At 44.1% G+C, this 21,636-nt stretch overlaps 1 long non-coding RNA gene across 1 annotated transcript in view; it reads left to right on the top strand.

Moving 5' to 3' along the window:
• Positions 1-4,227: 4,227 nt before the first annotated feature.
• The window catches only part of LOC110322760, a 20,474-nt gene continuing 3,065 nt past the window's right edge, over positions 4,228-21,636 (top strand). The window contains exons 1-4 of the long non-coding RNA XR_002380595.1: positions 4,228-4,327; positions 14,409-14,560; positions 16,710-16,859; positions 19,426-19,534. This is a non-coding gene — a long non-coding RNA (uncharacterized LOC110322760). The remainder of the gene's footprint in view (positions 4,328-14,408; positions 14,561-16,709; positions 16,860-19,425; positions 19,535-21,636) is intronic.

Genomic DNA, 21,636 nt, shown 5'->3' with positions numbered 1-21,636 from the left:
GAGGGAGATCCCAGTCTTCCGTGGTGCATATACTCAAGCCCTTCCCCAAGGTGACAAGCAATTAGGACAAGCGAGGTGTACAACAGGTGGTAAGAAGTGTCTGGAAATTCAGGTGACCCTCCTTGCCCCTCCAAGAGGAGATGTAATTGGTCAACAAGCCCTGCTGGGATGATCTACTGCAAGCGGATACAGCTGATCTTCCAAAGAAGGCAGTTGTTTGGCTCAGAGGATAAGCATATGAAACAGTCGTTTTCAAAAGGAGGCTGGATCAAAGAACATTCAATGGTTAGCCTTTGATGGTGTGAATTTCACTTCCACTTGGAGACGCTCTATCACCTAATACATAGACTGTGACTACATTAAACCATTAATACACTCGCTTTCCCCCATTCCTCATTCCAGAAGTTAGCGGCAGTTTTTGTGTACACTCTGTTCATAGGATTGATTTCTTGACTTTTAAAGTCTCATTACCTATCCAGACACATACTTATAATTGCCCCAAAGAAGTTCATGGGGTCCCGACGCAAGTAGGCCTCCTAAAAGTCTGACTTGGTATCCTAGGTTACCAAGGGCATAGACTAGGTTTGCTTATTCTCAAAGGATCACTTTGAAGGTATATCTGGTAACCTCATTAAAAACTGAACTCTCAGGCTGGATGGCGATGACGCATGCCTTTAATCCCAACACTTGGGAAGCAGAGACATCTCGGCTAGTTCAAGGCTAGCCTGGTCTGTAGATTAAGTTCCAGGACAGCTGTCTTAATTTTTTTTTTTCTTGAACTCTTAGGTTGGGAATTTAGAAAGAAACAGAGAGGAGGGAAAAGAAGCAGTAACAGCATCATACCCAGCACTTACTATGCCTAATTTACTGAGTGGTCTATAGATGTCAACTCATTTAGCACTTACCGCAGCTCTGTGAAATGTTCCTCCTTCACGGATATGGAATCCGAGATAGGGAGGAAGATCAGGTGATTTTCCAAAAGTCACACTTCTGGTAAAGGGCTGAGCCAGAATTCAAATCAACACACTGTTCCCAAACACTGTTCTTTTTCTTCTCCCTTCTCTCCCTCCCCTCCCCTCCCCTCCCCCTCCTTCTCCCTGTCTCTCTCTTTCCAGAATCGAACGATTAGTTCAGTAGCACAGGCTGTCCTGGAACTCAGTATGTAGACCAGGCTGGCCTGCTACTTGGAGCCATCCTTCTTTCTCTGCCTTCCCTCCCCCAAATGTTGCAATTACAAATGTGCACTACTGCACCTGGCTTCCAGACATTGTTTCTTAACCATTACACCTATGTGTGAAGTTAGGGTTGATGCTGTAAATTGTAACAGTATCATGTAACAGTATCAACTGAATAGAGGGGAAAATAGAGTCTTAAGGAATTGTTGGTAATTATAGTATGATGTTGAGTATCAACTGGGACCAAAAGGCAAAAAAAAAAAACCCAAACCAGGTTTTGAACACAGATTTGGGAATGAGATGGATCCTTATTGGGTGGACTTTACCAGGTGACTTTAAGTCATCTTGTCTCTCTGGATTTCAGTTCCTTCCTCTATATGGAGGGACCAATAACACTTTCTCCATGGAGTTGATATAAGACTTCAATATGATCACTTAATAAATGCCTGTGCCTGGCACAGAGTAGATGGTTAATAAATAAATACGCTTCATAAATATTAATTAATAAATCCACCTAGAGGGGCATGGGAGTACTTGTTAGAGTTTAGGAATGTTGGTGCCAATTTGTCACCCTCTATATTCTGTAACAATATACTTAAACAATATCAAGTAAAGAGTCTTAAGGAATTATTGGTAATTCCAGTATAATATTGAGTATTGATCTACCCTGAAACCAAACCAACCTTCTCACCATTGGGTATTTACATGATTTCTGTTGTCTTTATAGTATATCTTAAACTCTGATACTGGATTTATTGGTTCTTCTTTTTCCCCTGGCAGCATAAGAATCATTATCCTTAGTTAATACCTGATATAGCTTAATATTTGTTGAATGACTAAGTGACTCATCATTCCTATGAAATTAGGTGTAGTAGCACATATTTGCAATCCTAGAATTCAGGAGGTAAAAACAGGAGGATCAGAAGTTCAAGGTCAACTAAGGCTATAGGAAATCTTGTTCCATAGATAGATAGATAGATAGATAGATAGATAGATAGATAGATAGATATTCCTAGGAAATTATGCCCTGAGTTTGTGTCAGTCTACCCTAATAAAACTTACTTTAGAAAATCACTCTCCTGAGTGAGCAGTGGTGGTGCACACATTAAACTGAGAACTCGGGAGGCAGAAGCAGGCCAACCTGGTCTATAGAGCAAATTCCAGAACAACCAGGGCTACATGGAGAAACTATGTCTCAAAACAAACAAACAAACAAACAAATAAACAAATGACTCTGCTGTTTTATTGATCACCTTTCTTATTTATCCACAAAGCCTAATGTATACTATGTGCTTAGCAAATATCTTTGAACCAATAAATGACAGTACATTGACAACCTTGCACAGTAGAGGAGGCTATGGAGTATGGAGTCAGAAATGCTGAGTTCAAATCCTGGCTTTAGTGCCACGAGACTAACATTCTCCACAAATCTAAATGTGTTCTTGTGTAAATTAAGGGCAACATAATCTTTCTCATACACGTATTGTGAGAACTAAATATGATAACACTGCCTGGCTCACAGTGAGTGCTTGGCAAGTGTTATCTCCATAGTGCTGAGAATGTGGACGGCACCTCACACTCATTAGACCTTTTTTTTTTTTTTTTTTTAAGTGTGTGGGAGGTTGTCTAGTGCTCAGACTTACCCAACACAAGGCAAGAAATAGGTCTTCAGCTTTAGAAGGCATGAGGAACTATTGGAAAAATAGTTTACAGTAATGTAGCTTTGGAAGGCCATGTTCTGAGGAATGTCAATGATGACTTGACATTGCAACCCTGTCTTTGCCTTTGGGAAGAGCCAAACAGGTTCCCTGTTTCCTAGAACTGGTCCCACAGCCCAGTTTCCTGTGCTCTTCATCTGATCTGGGTCATTGTCTAAACCATTCAGAAGTTCCCTGCGGGATCAATGCCCCAGATTAACATTCGGATTCTCACTCTCAGCCTGCTTGTCTTCTCAGCCTGAAATGCTTCTTATTCTCCCTATTCACTCCCCCCATCCATCAACACTTAAGCTCAAGTTTATGTTCACAGACATCTATTTAGAAACTCTCTTAGCTTTCGAAGTGGTATCTCTTCCGTTGGCTCTGAGGGAAGCAGTTCTCTCAGCACTGCTTCCCGAAAGGAATGATGTTCATGAAAAACAGGGTCTCTAACAAGCTGATGTCATCTTAGTAACCTTGAGGGCTGAGGTCACTAATGTCCCGATTCTGACTCCTGATGCTACGGATTGTGAGCCTCTGGTGTTTGTGGCACTGAGACTATAAATGTATATAATATAGCAGTGTCGAGGGGGGGTTATTTGGGAAGTTGTGGGAGGTAGGTGTGTTTCCGATTCTTCTCTTCTTGAAGGGCTTCATTCAGTCAAGAGACACAGTTTGAACAGAGATGTATTTGGCATAGCAGCAGATATCTGTTTAAGAAAGAAGCATAAGTTTAGTCTGTAATGCTAGGCAAACCAGGCGCTACAAAGAGGACTGAAGTGGACTGCCCCACAGGGAGAAGCATGAGGGTGGCTACTGCATTGTGGATTTTAAAGAGATTATATAAATATTTACAAGGTGGGTAGCATATTCATGTGGTAGGTGATGCTTATTCTGTCCCAAATCGTGGTGGACCAGTTTTTCCTTTTAGATATTTTCCACCATGATTCCTACCAAGGGGTATGGCTGTCAAAACCATAATGAAAGTAATAGGACAGCGAACTTAGGTCTTTTGAGGATTCAGACCCATCGTTAGAGTACTCGTGGTGTCTCTGTTTCTGTGAGAAGCACCTAGTGATCTTCAAGGATATGTAACAACAAGGGGATATTTCTGTTAGCAGATGTGTCAGCAAGAGGCAATCACAGTTTTCCTTGGTTCCCTCTTATCTTCCTTAGCCCCTGCCTATTCAGACAGGAGCGGTCTCCTTCCTGGCATGGGTGAAAGCTTTCTTGGAAGCCGTCCTTGCAATTTAGCTGTGATTAGCTATAATAGATACAATCATACACGCAAGAACTGTGGTACCTTACCTATGCACTTGGGCTACAAGGGGAGGTGGCTATCTTGGGAGCCAGTTAGAGCCTTCCAAGACAGGTGGAACAATCCTCTTATCTGGTCAGCTTGGCTGTCTCCCACCAGGCTGCAAGCCCTTTATTTCTCGCCCCGACTGTTCCCAGGTACACTTGTATTACCTTTAACATTCCTTTGAACCATAATGATTTGTTATCACTGTGTTCTCCTTTGGTTTCTGTTGTGAGGAAAGGGGAGAGATGGGTTTATTTAGCTTGACTGGAAAACACAAGCTTGACAAGGAAACACACACAAGGAAACAATTAAACTAAATATATGTTTACAAGTCATCAAGGAAAGCCAAAGCAGAAACCTCGTACTGTGACCTGAAGCAGAGATCATGGAGGAAGGCTGCTCTGGCTTGCTTCCCTTGCCCTGCTCAGCCTGCAGTATATTTTTATACAACACAGGATCACCTGCCCAGGGGTAGCACCACTCACAGAGGGCTAGACCCTCCCAAACCAATAATCCATTAAGAAAATACCCCATAGATTGGCCAACAGACTGATCGGATGGGTATAGTATTTCAATTGGGGTTCCATTTTCCCAGGTGACTCTGGTTTGTGTCGAGTTAGTAGACGCTAACCAGCACACACAGTGAGAGCTGCCCTCAAATTTCTGTTAACAAATGGGTAAAACATGGAATGGTCAAAACAATGTTTGATGAACAGTTTTAATTGTTTTGTGTGGTTCCTTGAAAGGGACCACATATTTTAGTTCCCTGAGAAGCCTGTCAATGAGTTTTATCCTAGACTACTCAGTTTGTGTAGTATTGAATCTCAGCCAGCTGATGCTGTATTTATTTTCTTGCTGACCAAAACCTGGGGCTTGTTTACTGGTTCCATTGTGATGACTCATTAAGTCTGAGGCAATAAGAACCAAGGAATGTGTGACCCTGTTATGGACTGAGCTGTGCCACCCAACACATTCATGTGTACATATCCTAACCCCAAATGACTATCGTGGGAGGTAGGACCGTTGAGGACACAATCAAGGTAAATAAGGTCATAAGGATGAGGCTCCACTCCTTCATGACCAGTGTCCTTATGAGAACAGACAGAAACAATTTTGGCACTAGAAACCGAACCCAGCATAACCATATATTCAATAGATTACTGAATTATATCTCTAGCCACCCATTCTGGAATGAGGTTGAACTTTTTTTTCTTTTTTGTAACAGGGTCCCTTGTATCCCAGGCTTGTCTCAAACTCCCTAAATAGCTAGGCTGGCCTAGCTTATAGAATGCTGAGGTTCAAACCCAGGGTGTCATACATTCTAGGTGTTTGGTTTTGGACCCTGAGACAAGGGACTGAGGTGCACATCTTACATATCAAAGCAGACCTGGCCTCCAGGTTCCCCCAGCGTCCCTCAACCTGGCATATCCTGCCCCCAACCCTGAACTTTCCAGCCCAGGGGCTAGGCTGCCCTTGCCCCAGAGGCTCTTCCCTATAGAATCCAGACATTTTGGTTCTGCTTTCTCTCCTTTCTCTTTCTCACTATCCCCCCTTCCTCCCTCCCCCTCTCCCTCTCCTCTTCTCCTCTATTTCTCTTCTCTCTCAGTACATATGCCCCTTTTTCTCTTTCTCCCTTCCCTTCCCCATCCCCCTTCCCCCCTGGTGACTCCCTGGCCTTGGTCCTTGGGGCCAATGAACTGGCTTGCTGAAGAGCAGCTTCCCAATAAACCTGCCTTTAATATAACCAAATCTGGCTTGAATTGGCTCATTTCACAGGTGGTGAAGAAATAACCTATCACTAGGTACACACTCTACCAACTGAGCTACATTCCCTGCCTCTTATTTAAAATGTTCATTGTAAAATATATTTAAAAGTCTACAAAATATGAGGTCATATTAAAAAACAATAATCAGCAGATACTTGTTAATCCAGCACTAGGGATATAAAGACAGAAGATAAGGAGCTCAAGGCAAGCCTCGGCTACATAGGGAGTTCTAGGCTAGCCTAAGCTACATGAGACCCTGTCTCAGGGGGGAAAAAATCTCATAAAGAGTGATCATAAAATAATTATGTTTCTATAAATAGCATTGGTGAAAAATAGGATATTATCATGCAAATGGAGTCTCCCACGGGACCCATTTTTCTGTATATTTCCCTCCCCCACAGAGTCAATTCACACCCTGATTTTATAGTAATAATTCCCCTGCTTTCCTTTATATGATCTATGACCCCTACACAATATTGTATTAGTCAGGATCCTGGCAGGAGACAGGTGATACACTCAAATTAGGATAATTTTAGCAGAGTTAAAGAAACTATTTACAAGAGTGCCAGCAGGATATGATAAGATCATAAGAATACATTGCTTTTCTGGAGCTGACAACAGTGTTCTTATCTCTAGGTTTAAGGAGAGAGAATAGAGAACAGGGAGGCAGAGGGGAGGGGGAGGAAGTGTACTGGAAATCAGAGACACAGTGGGTTGTGGCAGGAGGGAGAGCTGATAGGAGCTGAGACTCACAGGGACGGGGAAGAGCTACACTACAGCAAGGCGCAGTAAAGCATCAGAGAATAGCAGCCAGCCCTGCCATCCTTTGGTACTTCAGCCTTCCGGGGTCCTTCCCAGGGGACAGACCTAGGCAGAGTCAGAAACCAAAGGAGGCTATTGATGGATATCTCTGCCTCCTTGGAACCAAAGAAGTATGGAGAGAATCCGGAGGGACAAGTGCAGGACGACTAGCGAATGCATCTTCCTTTCTTAGGCCTGTTGAAGTTTATACAAACGGAATTACATAATGTATGCTTCTGTGACCTGTCTCTCGGGCTCATTCACTACAGGAGTTCAAACATATAGCTACATTGTTCATACTCAGTTCTGTATAATAGTCCCCTATGTGGACTGCTTAGCCATTCTGTAGCTGAAGGACCTTTGGGCCCCTTATAGCTTTTTAATATTTAGAACTTATATTGCTCTGGACTTCCTAATGTAGATCCCTTGGTACAGGAGTACATGTTATGTATGCAATTGTTATAACTGCACAGAAACTGAGATAAATCTTAAATATAACCATACTTGAAATTTGAATAAAATTGGAATGAAAGTTAATTTTTTCATACTAATAATCAATTATTGAATAGTGTTATCTTTTCACAATTGACCTACAAATACTTTCTATGATATAAATTTTGATCTTATTTTGCATCAGGCTTTTTTTAATATATAGAGTCTTTGCCTATTTTCTGCTATCTTACCATAGTCTTTGACTTTCAAAGACTTCGTTTTTGAAACCATCTCCCCTGGAAGAATGACAAATTAGACTATTATATTTCAAGTAACCACGGTTGGAAGATTAGCTTATCACTGTATTATGTTGTAGGATTGGTTTGAGCATGTGGCTTGTTTTTCCCTTTAGTTTTACTTTATGTATTTGAGTGTTTTTGTCTGCATGAATGTTGTGAACTGTGTGCTTACAGTGCCTAAAGAGGCCAGAACAGGGCATTGATGATGATGATGATGATGATGATGATGATGATGAAGAAGAAGAAGAAGAAGAAGAAGAAGAAGAAGAAGAAGAAGAAGAAGAAGAAGAAGAAGAAGAAGAAGAGTGTGGTCCTGTTGGAGTATTATGTGTGGCCTTGTTGGAGTAGGTGTGTCACTGTGGGTATGGGCTTTTTAAGACCCTCATCCTAGCTTTCTGGAATCCAGTATTCTGCTAGAAGCCTTCAGATGAAGATATAGAACTCTCAGCTCCTCCTGCACCATGCCTCCCTGCCATGCTCCCACCTTGAAGATAATGGACTGAATCTCTGAACCTGTAAGCCAGCTCCAATTAAATCTTGTCTTTTATAAGACTTGCCTTGGTCATGGTGTCTGTTCACTGCAGTAAAACCCTACAACTCAGAAGTAAGTCACTTGCTTGAGTCTCACATGATCTCCAACAACACAGAAAATAAACTAAGGAAGGAAATCTGTTTCCTTTTCTATTTTTTAAAGATGTTTATTTATTATATGTAAGTACACTGTAGCTGTCTTCATACACCCCAGAAGAGGGCATCAGATCTCATTACGGATGGTTGTGAGCCAGCATTGCTGGGATTTGAACTCAGGACCTTTGGAAATGCAGTCAGTGCTCCTAACCACTAAGCTATCTCTGCAGCCTGAAACCCATTATCATTTCTTATAATTACATCTTTAGTCTCTAGCCCAAGGCCTAGCATGCAGTCTGTGCTCAGGGAGTACTTACAAAGTGGATGAGTAAAAGCATGAGCCACTGCAGAGGGAATTAATGAACTATGGATAGGGAACATTCTTGCCATTTTCTGCTATCTTTGACTCTCAAAGACTTCTTTTTGAAACCATCTCCCCTGGAAGAATAACAAATTACACTATTATATTTCAAATAACCACGGTCAGAAGATTAGCTTATCAGTGTATTATGTTGGAGGATCGGTTTGAGCATGTGGCTATTTTTTCCCTTTAGTTTTACTTTATATATTTGAGTGTTTTTGTCTGCGTGAATGTTTGTGTACTGTGTGCTCACAGTACCTAAAGAGGCCAGGAGAGGGCACTGAAGTCCCTGTAACTGGAATCACTGAGAGTTTTGAGCCGCTGTGTGGTGTTTCTAATCTCAGAAGCATCTTTTCCATCCCAGGGTGTGGAAATCTTAATGCTGAGGAATGAGTGACACTCTGTATGATAGCATAAACACCAGTTACCTGAAAAGTGATGGTGTGTGTGTGTGTGTGTGTGTGTGTGTGTATGGTGTATGTATGTGTGTATGTATGTGTATGAATGTTAAGTATGTGCGTGTATGTATAGGTATGCATATGTATGTGTATGTGTGTGTATATGTGTATGTGTGCGTGGTGTGTGTATGTGTGTATGTGTGTATATGTGTGTATATATGTGTATAAATGTTATGTATGTGTGTGTATGTATGTGTGTCTATGTGTGTATGTGTGTGTGTGTGTGTGTGTGTGTGCGCGCCTGTGCCTTTGTATGTATGTGGAGTTGAGAGCCGGTCCTCACCTTCCACTTGTTTGGGATGGGGGTCTCATTATTGAATCATGCAGAGACATCCAGGTATTTACTTGCTTTCTTTCACCCTTACCCATATTCCTTCTTTCCTCCCCTACCCTCTCTTTCTTTCTTCAAGGTTTCTTGTAGCTCATGCTGGCCTTAAACTGACTAATCCTGCCTCGGCCTCCTCAGTGCTGAAATTACAGATGTATGCCACCATGCCTGACTCCATGAATTTGGTATATAAGGCAATGCAATATCATGGAGATATCTCTTATATTCTAACAGCCTGGAACTTTTGCTGGATCTCACAGCCAGAGTTAATAAATACCTTGAAGGCACTTAAAACTAATGGCTCATTATGTATTCAAACTGTTGAACCTGCCTTTAAGAGAACACACCTTCATCTTGGCCCTTGGGAAATGGAAGCAGGTGGACCTCCGAGTTTGAAACCAGCCTGATCTACATAGTGAGTCCCAAGACAGCCAGAGCTGCACAGTGAGGAGAGTGGGGAAGGAGGGAAGGAGAGAGAGAGAGAGAGAGAGAGAGAGAGAGAGAGAGAGAGAGAGAGAGAGAGATCAACTTTTATAACCTAAGCTAATGTATAGCTGTACTCTAAGTCTATGCCTCTGACCCTGATAATGTATATGAATCATTTGCTGAAATCAGCAGACTCAGAGATTAAAAGCAGTCTTCTAAACTGAATAACCACCAAACATGTTAAATACAACACTTGGATATTAGTTGATCCACAATGGCATTTTTTAATACCATTTGATATCTGGGTCAGTTTGGGTTAGTTGGAGTCACTGACTTAATCCTATGTAAAACTCTGTTAAAGATTTCTTTAAAGCATCCCTCATTTTCCCCCATGTGATGTCTTCTGTGCTGTCTTTGTTGGTGACAGACACACCGACATTCTGCTAGGAAGGCACAGACATTAGCACAGCTTTCCCCAGGTACCATCACATCTGCTCAGAAGGAACATCTGGTCCTCTTCATTTGGAAAACAGCTATTGGACACCTTCAATATACCAGGATCTATACAGAATCTGGGGCTGACCAACAACTAATACACACTCCTCTGACCTGACCTCCAGGACCTCGCTTCTGTGAGTGTCAATGACAAGGATGGCTAATTGGTGCATCCATTACTTTTCTGTTTCTGTGATAAAGCATCATGACCCAATGCAACTAAAGAAGAAAGGGTTCATTTGGGCTTACGGTTCCATAGGGATCCATTAGTCCACTGAGTAGCCGAAAGCCTACAGCAGGAGCCGGAAACTGCAGGAACCGGAAGCTGAAAGATCGTATCTTCAACCTACACAAAAAACCGAGAGCAAACCAGAAGTAGATGAGGTCGTGAACTCCCAAAGCCCACCTCCAGTATGGTACTTCCTTCTGGAAGCCTCTGTAGCCTAAAGGGTCCTCAAAAAGCTCCTGGAACTGCCGACCAAATACGTGAGCCTATGGGGGACATTTCTCATTCAGATCGCCACACTGAGCCATTTAGCAGTTTGTTTCTTGAAAGATGTTCCAATAGTATCAAATAAAATACTCTGTGCGGTTGCCAAAGTCAAAAGGAGCTGGAACCCGGGCAACTGAGAGGAGGGGAGTATTCTGCTCTGTTTTTTCCTTGCCAGGATTGCGATGCTTGGCCCTGGTGTGTATCCTGTCACTGCAATGAGGGCTGGGTCTCTAATGGTAGCTTATGCCCTTGATGCTCTTGTGCCCTTCAGGATGGGGAGGAAAGACAAAGCCCAGCCCCAGTGCCACACTTAGCCAAGAAGTTCCTTGCTGCTTTGTCTCCACCAACACTTTGCCCCAGTGCTACCCTGCTTGGGGGGGGGGGGCTGAACAGCCTCAGGTTTCACTACCATGCTTCACAGACCCTAAACCACGATAGTTCTTCAATATGTGCCTCAATCCCTGACCTAGTCTGTTGAAATAAATAAAGTCAGGGAGGACTCTTATTAGCTAGTACACCATACTGTACAGATGGAAGGGAGAGATTCGTGGGTTTCAATTCAAGCTCTATTTTCTGTGTGACAGGGCAAATTAAACATCCTCTCTGGGTCTGGGGCTATAGCTGCGTTGATTGGGAGTTTACAAATAATGCACAAATCCCTGGGCTTAATTCCCTCTAGCACTGCATAAGCCAGGCACAGTGACTCCTGCCTGTAATGTCTGCACTTGGAGAGTGGAGACAGGAGGATCAGACCTATGAGGGAGGGGATCTCCTGTGTTCTTCGTCATAGGTGAGAGTAATAATAGGGCCTATCTCATAAGGATAATAATAGAATCGATCTCAGCGGGTGATTATGAATTTAAAATGATGTATAAGTGAACATGGAACCTGATGAGCTCCAATCAAAGTGTGAGCTGAAGCTGACCGTGGAGTCTGTGCCAGTCGCTCATCTGAGCACTGACATAACCTTGTCTTATCCCCACAAGCACCCTAGGAGACCGTTACATTTTTACAAATGAGAAATTTGTAACCGAGCAATCATCTGAAACAGGGTAAGTGGCTTGCCCAAGGCTCAGCATAAACAGCAGGAACACCCAAGGCAAGGCAGGCCATTGCTGCCACCAAACCTTTATGAAGCAAATAAAATTTTTCCTGGTGAGAAATGCGACGCAGCAAGTAGAATAAGCTGAGGGGATGCGGCAGAGACAAAGGATTCCCTGAGGAAGCAACTCTGCCGTGTTGCCGCTCTCCCTGTGCTCAGAGCTATCTTGGTTTACCTCGACACATTTAAATAGCACTCAATACTTCAGTAGAACTATCCGATTCTCATTTCCTTTATTCATGTGGCCCCCCAGACCCCGTAGGCACATTTGTCTATTGCTTGTTTGGCTTATCACAGGAGGAAAGATGTGTACCTCGCAGGAATATGTGTTCTGCATCATTAGAATATCTACTCCACAGTAACCAGGCAATTGCAATCTAGAACAGCAAGTTCTTTGGCTGTGAGCTAGAGGGACAAAGGGGTACAAAGGACTACATATGCTGAGGTTCCAGCCTTACATTTATCCTATTTTTTTCCCCCTGATCAACGAGAGCTTGCCCCTCCCCTCTTCACTGGCAGTCCTCACTCTGTCTACTACTATTTAAAAATATTCTCTCTGTCTCTATCTCTGTCTCTCTGTCTCTGTGTCTCTCTCTTTGTCTCTCTGTGCCTCTGTCTCTATCTCTGCATCTCTGTCTGTCTCTCTCTCTCTCTTTCTCTCTCTCTCTTTCTCAGAGGGTCTCCTGTATCCCAGGCTAGTCTCACACTGGCCCTGGGGAGTGCAACCCATTCTTGTTCTCCTCTATCCAGGTTTTAAGTATATTCTGTGGAGTAATCTGGCTACATAACCAAGGCATGTCTCACCATACCTACCTTATGGGGTGCTGGGGATTGAATCCAGAGTTCTTCGCATGCTAGGCAAGCACTCTACCAACTAGGCTATGTTCTCCAAGGGCAACACTCTTTACTTTCTGCACATAAAGGACCCTTTCAGTTCTGGAGAGTGGGAGGCCAGGATCCAGATATCCACAAGGTTGTCTCCACTGCAGGCTTGTGGCGGGGTGGGGTCAGGGGATGCTCTGTCTCACGCACAGTTCTAAGCTTCCGGCATTGGCAGCCCTGCTTTGCGTTCCCCAGGTTGCATCTCCATCACTCTAGTCTCTGCCTCCATCACCACACGCCATCTTCCTTGTTCTATGTCCTTGTATATGAAGAATCTTCCTTTACTTAGTCTGATAAACACCTAAGTCACCTAACTTGGTGATTATATTCACAAACAACTTCTTTCCAAATAAGGCCACATTCCCCAGTCCCAGGAATTAGGACTTACTAATTTCTAAAATAACATACTTTATTTTCCTGCACGGTGAGGGATATAATTTTGCAAGATAGCATCTTTGTGTGAACTGGGGACATCCCTTCTGGATGGATATTGCCCCTGTGCTCATGGCTTACTGACCAGAGAACACCTGTGTGTGAGTTATACAAATATCCATTCCCCTAATAGCTGGAGTCACAGAGCCAAGGCTAGATTTCCATCCAGCCCCCTCCAATCTTCTTGATAGTACATAATCTATTCAGCCATATGTACCACCCCTTGCCTGCTCTGCACTCGGGTGGTTGCTTCTAGTCAGCACCTCCCTCTGTCTCTCCTCCAAGTCTTGCATGGGGGAGGGGATCAAAACCCATACCTGTTCTCTGTCTCGTTTTTTGGCTGTAGTTTGTGGAAGGATGTGATTCTGTAACTCCTATAACCACCTGATATTTTTCCTGTTTAATAACTATTCCCTTCTCTTCTGGAAACCACACCCTCTTTGCCATGCGCCACTCACTCCTATTCTATTCGTAGGTCATCTGGTTTGGATGCAACTAAACCCAGTTCCAGAGTACGCCATCCTTCAGCATAATGACTGACCCTAGACTACTTACCCTAGACTATTGATCCTACTCTACCCATGATCTATAACTTTCGTGCAGACTGTGAAGCAGAGGCACTTTGTCTCTGTGCAGATGGCTATATTGGAAGGATGTGCCTGGAGCAGTTAGAAAAATAAAGCTGCACCAGAGGAGAGTGGAGCTGAGACATAGATAATTGTAATAACTTAATCATTCGGTTCCAGCTATGCCTAATGTCAGATAGATATGCCTGCTAAACTTTACATGAACTAACAGATTCTCCTTCTGTTGTGGTTGGTAAACATGTGTTTATATCTCTTGTAATTGAAAACTGTCTTTTTATTTTATTTTATTTTATTTTATTTTATTTTATTTTTTGGGACAGGATTTCTTTGTGTACCCTTGGCTGTCCTGAAACTTGTTCTGTAGTCCAGGCTGGCCTCTAACTCATGGAGATCTGCCTGCCTTTGCCTCCAAAGTGCTGGGATTAAAGTTGTGTAACCCCACACTCCCCCCCCACACACACACTTTTTGAATTATCTTTTTAAAATAAAAAAATGTATAACATTTGTTTGTGTGCATACATATGTGTGTGGGCACACATGCCACAGTGCACACATAGAGGTCAAAGAGCAACCTTTGGGAGTCACTTCTCTTCTTTCAGCTTGTGGGTTCCAAGGTTTGAACTTGAGTCATCAGGCTTGGTGACATGTATTTTATCATTGAGGCATCTCTCTGGGCTCTAATTGAAAGAATTGTTACTGAATACAGTATCCAGTGCTTCTATTGCCTCTACTCAATCCTTCTAGAGCCCCATGTCCATCTGGTTGACCAAGGTCTTCTTAGGGAGGAGCCATTAACCAGGTTAAAGAAACTCCCCACCACACCGTGGTAGATTGGAATGAATCCGATGACTGCTTAGACTTGTAACACAAGTGAATGAGAAGCAGGTGGCTGATGGGTAAGAAGAAAGCACCTTCCACATTTTTCTGAATTGACCAGTTCTGTGGTTTTGCTTCACTTTCCTGTGAACTCCACCACCTTTCCTCAGAGTCCCCTCTGTGGATCTAGGCTAATACTGATCTAAGCTGCTGGAGGCAGACGCTGATCTCTACCTCCTCTGCTCAATAGCACGGCGATGAGCAGCATCCCTACTGGCTCTTGCAGCATGAAAGTTTTTCTGGTTGTTGTAGTCTACCCTGACCACCAACATCAAGTCCATCTTGAGTCCATCAAAACCTTCTTGTGCTGCACTGTACCGAGCCTATTTCCATAATTCCCTTTCAGGGTGTCTGAAGAAAGACAGTCTCCCCCCAAACTTCTTTTAAGATTTGTGTGTGTGTGTGTGTGTGTGTGTGTGTGTTCTGGAATGTATGTGCACTTGTGTAGTTGTGTGTGGGTACTGTCCAAGGCCAGAAGAGGGCATCAGATCTCCTAGAGCTAGAGTTACATGTGGTTGTGAACTGTCCAACTTGGGTGCTGGGAACCAAACTGGGATCCTCTGCCAGCTGGCAAGTGAGTGACTCTTAACTGCTGACCCATCTTCTGCCCGACAGAGGTACCATCCACAGACAGTTACAAATGGAAGCCTCTGTTTCCATACTGTGTGTGCCACTGCATGTCTATCACTTCTTTATATTTGTACAAACTGAGAATACTGTGTGATATTATATATTTCACATTCACTAAAGAGAGGTGACACTACACAGAATTTCTTTTAAAGATTTTAAAAAACTTTTTATTGATTCTTTGTGAATTTTACACCATGCACCCCAATCCCACTTATCTCCTCCCCACCCCCTTGCAACCTCCCCTAACAGAGAAAAAAAAAAAATCTTGTCATGGAAGCTGGAATATTCTCTTTTGTCCCCACTTCTTTGCTTATAAATGTCATTGCAATGACTCATTGGCCTGGTTTAAGGCCTCCAGTTTCTGCTACTCTGTCAATCCTGGAATCTCACTGGGATCCCTCTCAGGTATCCTGTTGTTGCCCCATGTCATGGTAGAACAGGCCCATTTTTTTTTTTTTATTTTTTATTATTTTCTTTATTTACATTTCAAATGCTATCCCGAAAGATTCCCATACCCCTCCCCCCACCTCTGTTCCCCTACCCACCCACTCCCACTACTTGGCCCAGGCCTTGCCTTGTGCTAGGTCATATGGAGTTTGGGAGACCAAGGAGCCTCTATTCCCACTGTTGGCCGATTAGGTCATCTTCTGCTACAAATGCAGCTAGAAACACAAACCCAGGGGGTACTAGTTAGTTCCTGTTGTTGTTCCACCTACAGGGTTGCAGCCCCCTTCAGGTACTTGGGTACTTTCTCTAGTTCCTGCATTGGGGACCCTGTGTTCCATCCAGTAGCTGGCTGTGATCATCCATTTCGGTGTTTACCAGGCACTGGCGTAGCCTCACAAGAGGCCACAATATCAGGGACCCTTCAGCAGTATCTTGCCGGCATGAGCATGAGCATTAGTATCTAGGTTTGGTGGCTGATGATGGGATGGACTCCGAATGGGGTCCTCTCTGGATAGTCCATCCCTTCATCCCAGCTCCAAACTTTAGAACAGGCCCATTTATGCACTCCAGCAGTTCATCAATGGAGTGGATATTTGGAGTGAGCCAATGGAGCCCTGAATCTGGGCCTGAGAGGTAACAGGTGGTCAGTCCACCAGCTCTCATGCCCTTGGGGCTGGCTCACCCACAACCCCCACACCAGCTCTACCGTGCTGTCCAGATGAGGCGCTTGCTCTCCCAAGTGCTACAGCCAGTGAGGGACGGGATCGGTTCTCCCACTCTCTTAATTCTGGGACCGGCTCTTACCTCTGCCTTAGATCAGGTGAGGGAAGAGGGAAAGGAAGGCAGTGTCTCTCCCCTATCTGCACTACCACCCAGCAGGCCAGAGGCAGGACCAGCTTCCTGTGCACACATCCTTGGGCACGGCTCACCTTCAAGCCCCCATATCCAGGGCCAGTTTTCCTGTGCTGCCCAGGCAAGGTGCAGTCTTCAGAGAGCACAGGATTTGAAAAAGCAGCAAACATCTGCTTAGCTAGCATCTAATGCAGAAAGACACGAGGGCAAATGCTCCTTTCTCTGCTTGTTTTTATACAGGGACAACTCCAGTTTTTGCTAATTGCTCCTCCTGAGGAATTCTGCTCAGCCTGTTGTGGTGCATCTCCTAAGCTGGCACAAGACCAGCCTGGTCCCTGGTTGAATAAATTAACAGTGACAATCAGGGGAATTGAAGACTCATGCTGCTAGGTGAGGCGGCATCTCTCTGAGACTAGTGTGGCCACGGTTCTGTGTTATGAGGAAACCTCTGCTGCTCAGTTTTGCCTGGGGTTTTAATTTTGAGGATGGTGAGGGGAATGTGTTCCCCTTCTTTTTCCCATGAGCACAGAGGAAGCTAGATGTAAAACATACATGGTGTGATGCCTGTCCTTTCCAGCCCTGTCCAATAGGCAGAGTTCAGGGTTGGGCTACCTATTGTGGGGGAGACGCTGCCTTGTTCTGAAACCACTCGAGCAATTTACTATCGTGATCTGTCTTGAGTAGGGGTTGCTCCATGGATACAGACCTGTTTTCCTCAAAGAGGACTGCACTCGAAAAGCCTCCAGAAGTTTGTGTCAAAGACCAGCAGGGCTTGAGTAACAAAGTGTTCCAGGCACTTTGTAAGTGTGTGTGTGTGTGCGCGTGCGCGCGCATGCGAGAGAGAAAGAGAGAGAGAGAGAGACAGAAAGAGAGAGAGAGAGAGAGAGAAAGAGAGAGAGAGAGAGAGAGAGAGAGAGAGAGAGAGAGAGAGATCTATTCTAACTGTAGAGACTGTGGAGTCTCCTGATTGCTCCTTCACAACAGTTCACTGCTCTGCTCACCCAGCTTCCAGAACACAGTGACACAGTGACACAGTGCTGCTTCTGCTGATTTTTATCCCTCCTCCTCCTCCTCCTCCTCCTCCTCCTCCTCCTCTGCTTTTAGCTTCAAGATACTTCTCTGAAGCCAACCAATGCCAAGATGTGTTGACCCTGACAGTTCTAATTTGGTTCCTATGGCCAAACTATTGGGAGTTTGTGGGGGGGGGGCAGGAAGAGGGTGGAGGGGATCATTGGTTCCATGAGGAATTTGCTCAGTTTGTTCTAGGAAGAATACTCCCTCCTCAACCTTACAGAATATGTAAGCCCTTACTTTCTATTTTGTCCTGTCGAGGCCGGATCTTACACATTTTTATTTGATTTTATTTTAAAACATGGGTTCCTGGGATTGAACTCGGATAATTAGGCTTTTATTATAAGTGCTTTTACCTGCTGAACTCTCTCACCCACCTGAAAGAGGATATGTTTGTTGCACCATTCAGTCAGGTGCCTGGTGGTGGTCCCACACTTTAGGGAGTCCAACAATGTCATACAAAGCAGCTGCTTAGAGCCAACATTCCTCCACTCTTCCACATCCTGATTGGATTCTTCTCCCCTGGCCATGATTTAATTCCAGGCTCTACTTCCTATATTTTCCCTTCACATATGGTACTCTCATCAGTGCTCTCTAGACTATGGTCTTTAGAGCCCTTACAAAGTTACAGCATTAGATTTGAAATTAGATTGTCTCCCTATCACTGCCTGACTGGGATGGCATCCTGTAGTCAGCATCACACAGCTGGTACCTATGTACCACACTGTGCATTACGTGCTTTATTCTCGTTCCCATTTAGTCACGTGTGGTGTTTTGAATAGGAATGGCCCCCACAGACTCAGGTGATTGAATGGCCCATGAGGAGTGGCACTCTTGGGAGGTGTGACCTTGTTAGAGGAAGTGTGTCACTGTGGGATGGGCTTTAAGGTCTCCTAGGCTCAAGCTCCACCCAGTGTAGCACACAGTCTCCTGCTGCTGCCTGTGGATCAAGATGTAGAACTCTCAGCTCCTTCTCCAGCACCATGTCTTTCTCCGTGCCTCATTGTTTCCTGCCAAGACAATAATAACGGGCTAAACCTTTGAATTATAAGCCAGCTCTGAATTGTCTATCCAGGTGTCCTCTCTGAGTTTTTTTTTTTTTTTTTTTTTTTTTACTTAAAGCTTTGCTATTTGCTACTTGAGATTAAAGGAAAATTAAATATTTTCCTTTATAAGAATTGCCTTGATCAAGGCATCTCTTCATAGCAATGAAACCCTAACTAAGACATCATTCTACCAGCCCTGTGAGGTAGATAATTATTTTCATCTTAATATGAAGTAACTGTAGCTCACAAACTAAACTGCATCTCACAAATCTAGTGATAAAGAAAATCAGGGATTGAATCTGTCAGGCTGCTAGCGCTCTATACTTAACTGTTCTTCCACAGCCCCTCCTTGGACCTGATCCTGTGGTCTGATGTTTAGAGAAATTTAAAGATAACTTGCCACATGCAAATATCTCCTCCCTTGTTTTTCAGGCTTCTAGTTGTCCTCAGAAAGATCGTTCTGAATTCTGCCTGCCACACACACACACACACACACACACACACACACACACACACGTATTGCTCAATATATTAAGTCTTCCTTGAATTGGAATGTATTTCTGGTTCTTAAATGCAGCTGCCTGTCGCACCTTCTCAAGCACAGCAGTCTGTGCTCCAATTTCAACACCACAAAGATTTTTTTTCTCTTACTTTGCTACTCTGGAGTCACCTCTATCCTAGGTCAGTCAGGCATGAGCTCCCCAGCCCCAGGAACCAGACCCATCAGCCCGACTGGGTGACAGAAGGTTGCAGAGCCTTACGTGTTTTTATCATACTATAGGCTAAGGAAGGCTTTCATAATGAAAGAATCCTGCCAAGATTCGGCTTTCTACTTTCAGATCTTACAGAAAATGGGCATGGAATCAACGTGCACTGGTGCCAAGAGGGCCCACAAAAACCATCTGGTCCAAGCTCCTGAAGCCAGAGATAGGGAGTGACTTAACCAAGGTACCGTAGACTATTATCGTCATCACCACATCCATTGTTGAACCTAGGAAAGGATGCATTGGAAACCAAATGGTGTCAGGAGTCCAGTCATACTCCTCAGGGGCTTGCTGGCTGCTCTGCTCTCCACTGGCATTCCTGTCCAGGTCTCCTCTCTGAGATTGTCTACTTAGGGATTTGCTATTTGGCCACTTCAAAATGGTAGATGTAGGTAGGCCTCATGACAGACTCTACACATCCAGTCTGGTCAGTGGTGGATTCTCACAATGGTGGATGTCCCTGAGATGGCTGAGGAATGAAACAGATACGGAGGAGTGGTGGTGGTATAGAAAACCGGTGGCGGAGATGGCAGCCCGATTTTCTTATTCAGATTATAGTCTCAGTCAGACTCTCACCTTGGCGAGGTTTCTTGGAAGACCCACTTTTGTTTTGTTACTTGTTTGTTTTTGAGACAGGATCTCATGTATCAAAAGTTGGTTTCCAATTCAGCATATAATGGAGGGTGACCTTGGTCCTCCAGCTCCACCTCCCTAGTGCTGGTGTTATAGGTGTGTTCTGCCACTACCACCAACTCCTGCAGTTCTTCGGATGGAGGCTCCGTGCCTGCTAGGTGAGCACCCTACCAACTGAACGACAACCCCACCCCCACCAATCTAGTCTGTAAAAATTAGAAATTTCTACCTTCAAGCTGGGAGAATATATGGAGGTGGGGGGGGGACTGAGAACCAGAAAAGAAACAATATGTTTTTAGTCATAAGTTAGTAAGAACCTAATGCAAAAGATACAACTGAGGGCTGGGGAGGTTGCTCAGTTGGCAAAGTGTTTGACCCTCAGGTATGAGAACCTGAGTTCAATCTCTAGCACTCACGTAAAAGCTGGACACAGTGGTACACACCTGTAAGCCCAGAGCCTTGGAGGACGGAGGCTTGCTGGGGCTCACTGGTCAGCTAGGTGAGCTAGGTCCGTGAGAGATTCAAAAAAGAAAGAGGAGAGCGATCGAGGAAGACACTTGGCGTCAACCTCTGTCCTCCATGTGTATGGATGTAGAGGCACACCCCCCCACACACACATATAACCTGAGGTGGGGGGAGGGGTGGAGGTGAGAGGGGAGCTCTGAGCTGTCTGCTGGAATCAAAGGATGTGATGATAACCAAATCTCTAGAAGCCAAGAAACCTCTTTCTCTTTCTTGCTCTCTCTCTCTCTCTCTCTCTCTCTCTCTCTCTCTCTCTCTCTCTCATTCTCTAATGGTTTGTTCCTTCTTAATACAGATAAGTCGAGAGCAGGCCTCCACAGTCTTAGGCTGCACATCCTCAGGTATTTGCCACTTGGAAGGAAAGCTGTCAGAACCAACTTAAAAACAGCCTCAAGAAAGCTTTCTGATTGGCTTTGCTTTAATCACAGGATTCATTGGCAGGCTTAGCTAGAATCACCTAGTTTGGGTGAGGGAGCAGTAGTACTTCCTAAGGCCAGACCGCTTTTTCCAGAACGACCGAGAGATACGAAAGTGGACTATTAATAGAAAGTTATTTACTAAAGGTCCTGTATCAAGAATAGATTCAAGACTAAAAATAGAGTCAATTAAAAAAAATATACTATCTGTAATAATGGAAGTCTCTAGATTGCATTTCTGCATTCGAATGTGATCTCTTGCTACCCAGAAAGCCTCTGCTCACTGATGGGCAAACAAAAAAACAAACAAAAAACAATACTAAACAACAACAACAAAAACAGAGAACACCCAGCTTCAGCTAACACAGTGAGACACAGGCACAAAAAAAAAGTTTTTCTTAAGCCATAAAGTGTGTGTGAGAGAGAGAGAGAGAGAGAGTGTGTGTGTAAGAGAGTGTGTGTGTGAGACAGAGAGTGTATAAGAGTATATGAGAGTGTGTGAGTGTGTATGAGAGTGTGTGAGTGTGTATGAGAGTGCATGAGTGTGTATGAAAGAGAGAGAGAGTAATAGAGTGTGTAAGTATATATATGAGAAAAAGTGAGCCAGGTGTGGTGGCGCACACCTTTAATCCCAGCTCTCAGGAGGCAAAGGCAGGCTAATTTCTGAGTTTGAGGTCAGCCTGGTCTACAAAGTGAGTTCCAGGACAGCCAGGGC

This window comes from Mus pahari, chromosome 6, assembly GCF_900095145.1.
Source record: "Mus pahari chromosome 6, PAHARI_EIJ_v1.1, whole genome shotgun sequence".
Taxonomy (NCBI): domain Eukaryota; kingdom Metazoa; phylum Chordata; class Mammalia; order Rodentia; family Muridae; genus Mus; species Mus pahari.
The sequence above is the reverse complement of the archived record's forward strand: the minus strand, read 5'-3'. Positions and strand labels throughout refer to the sequence as shown.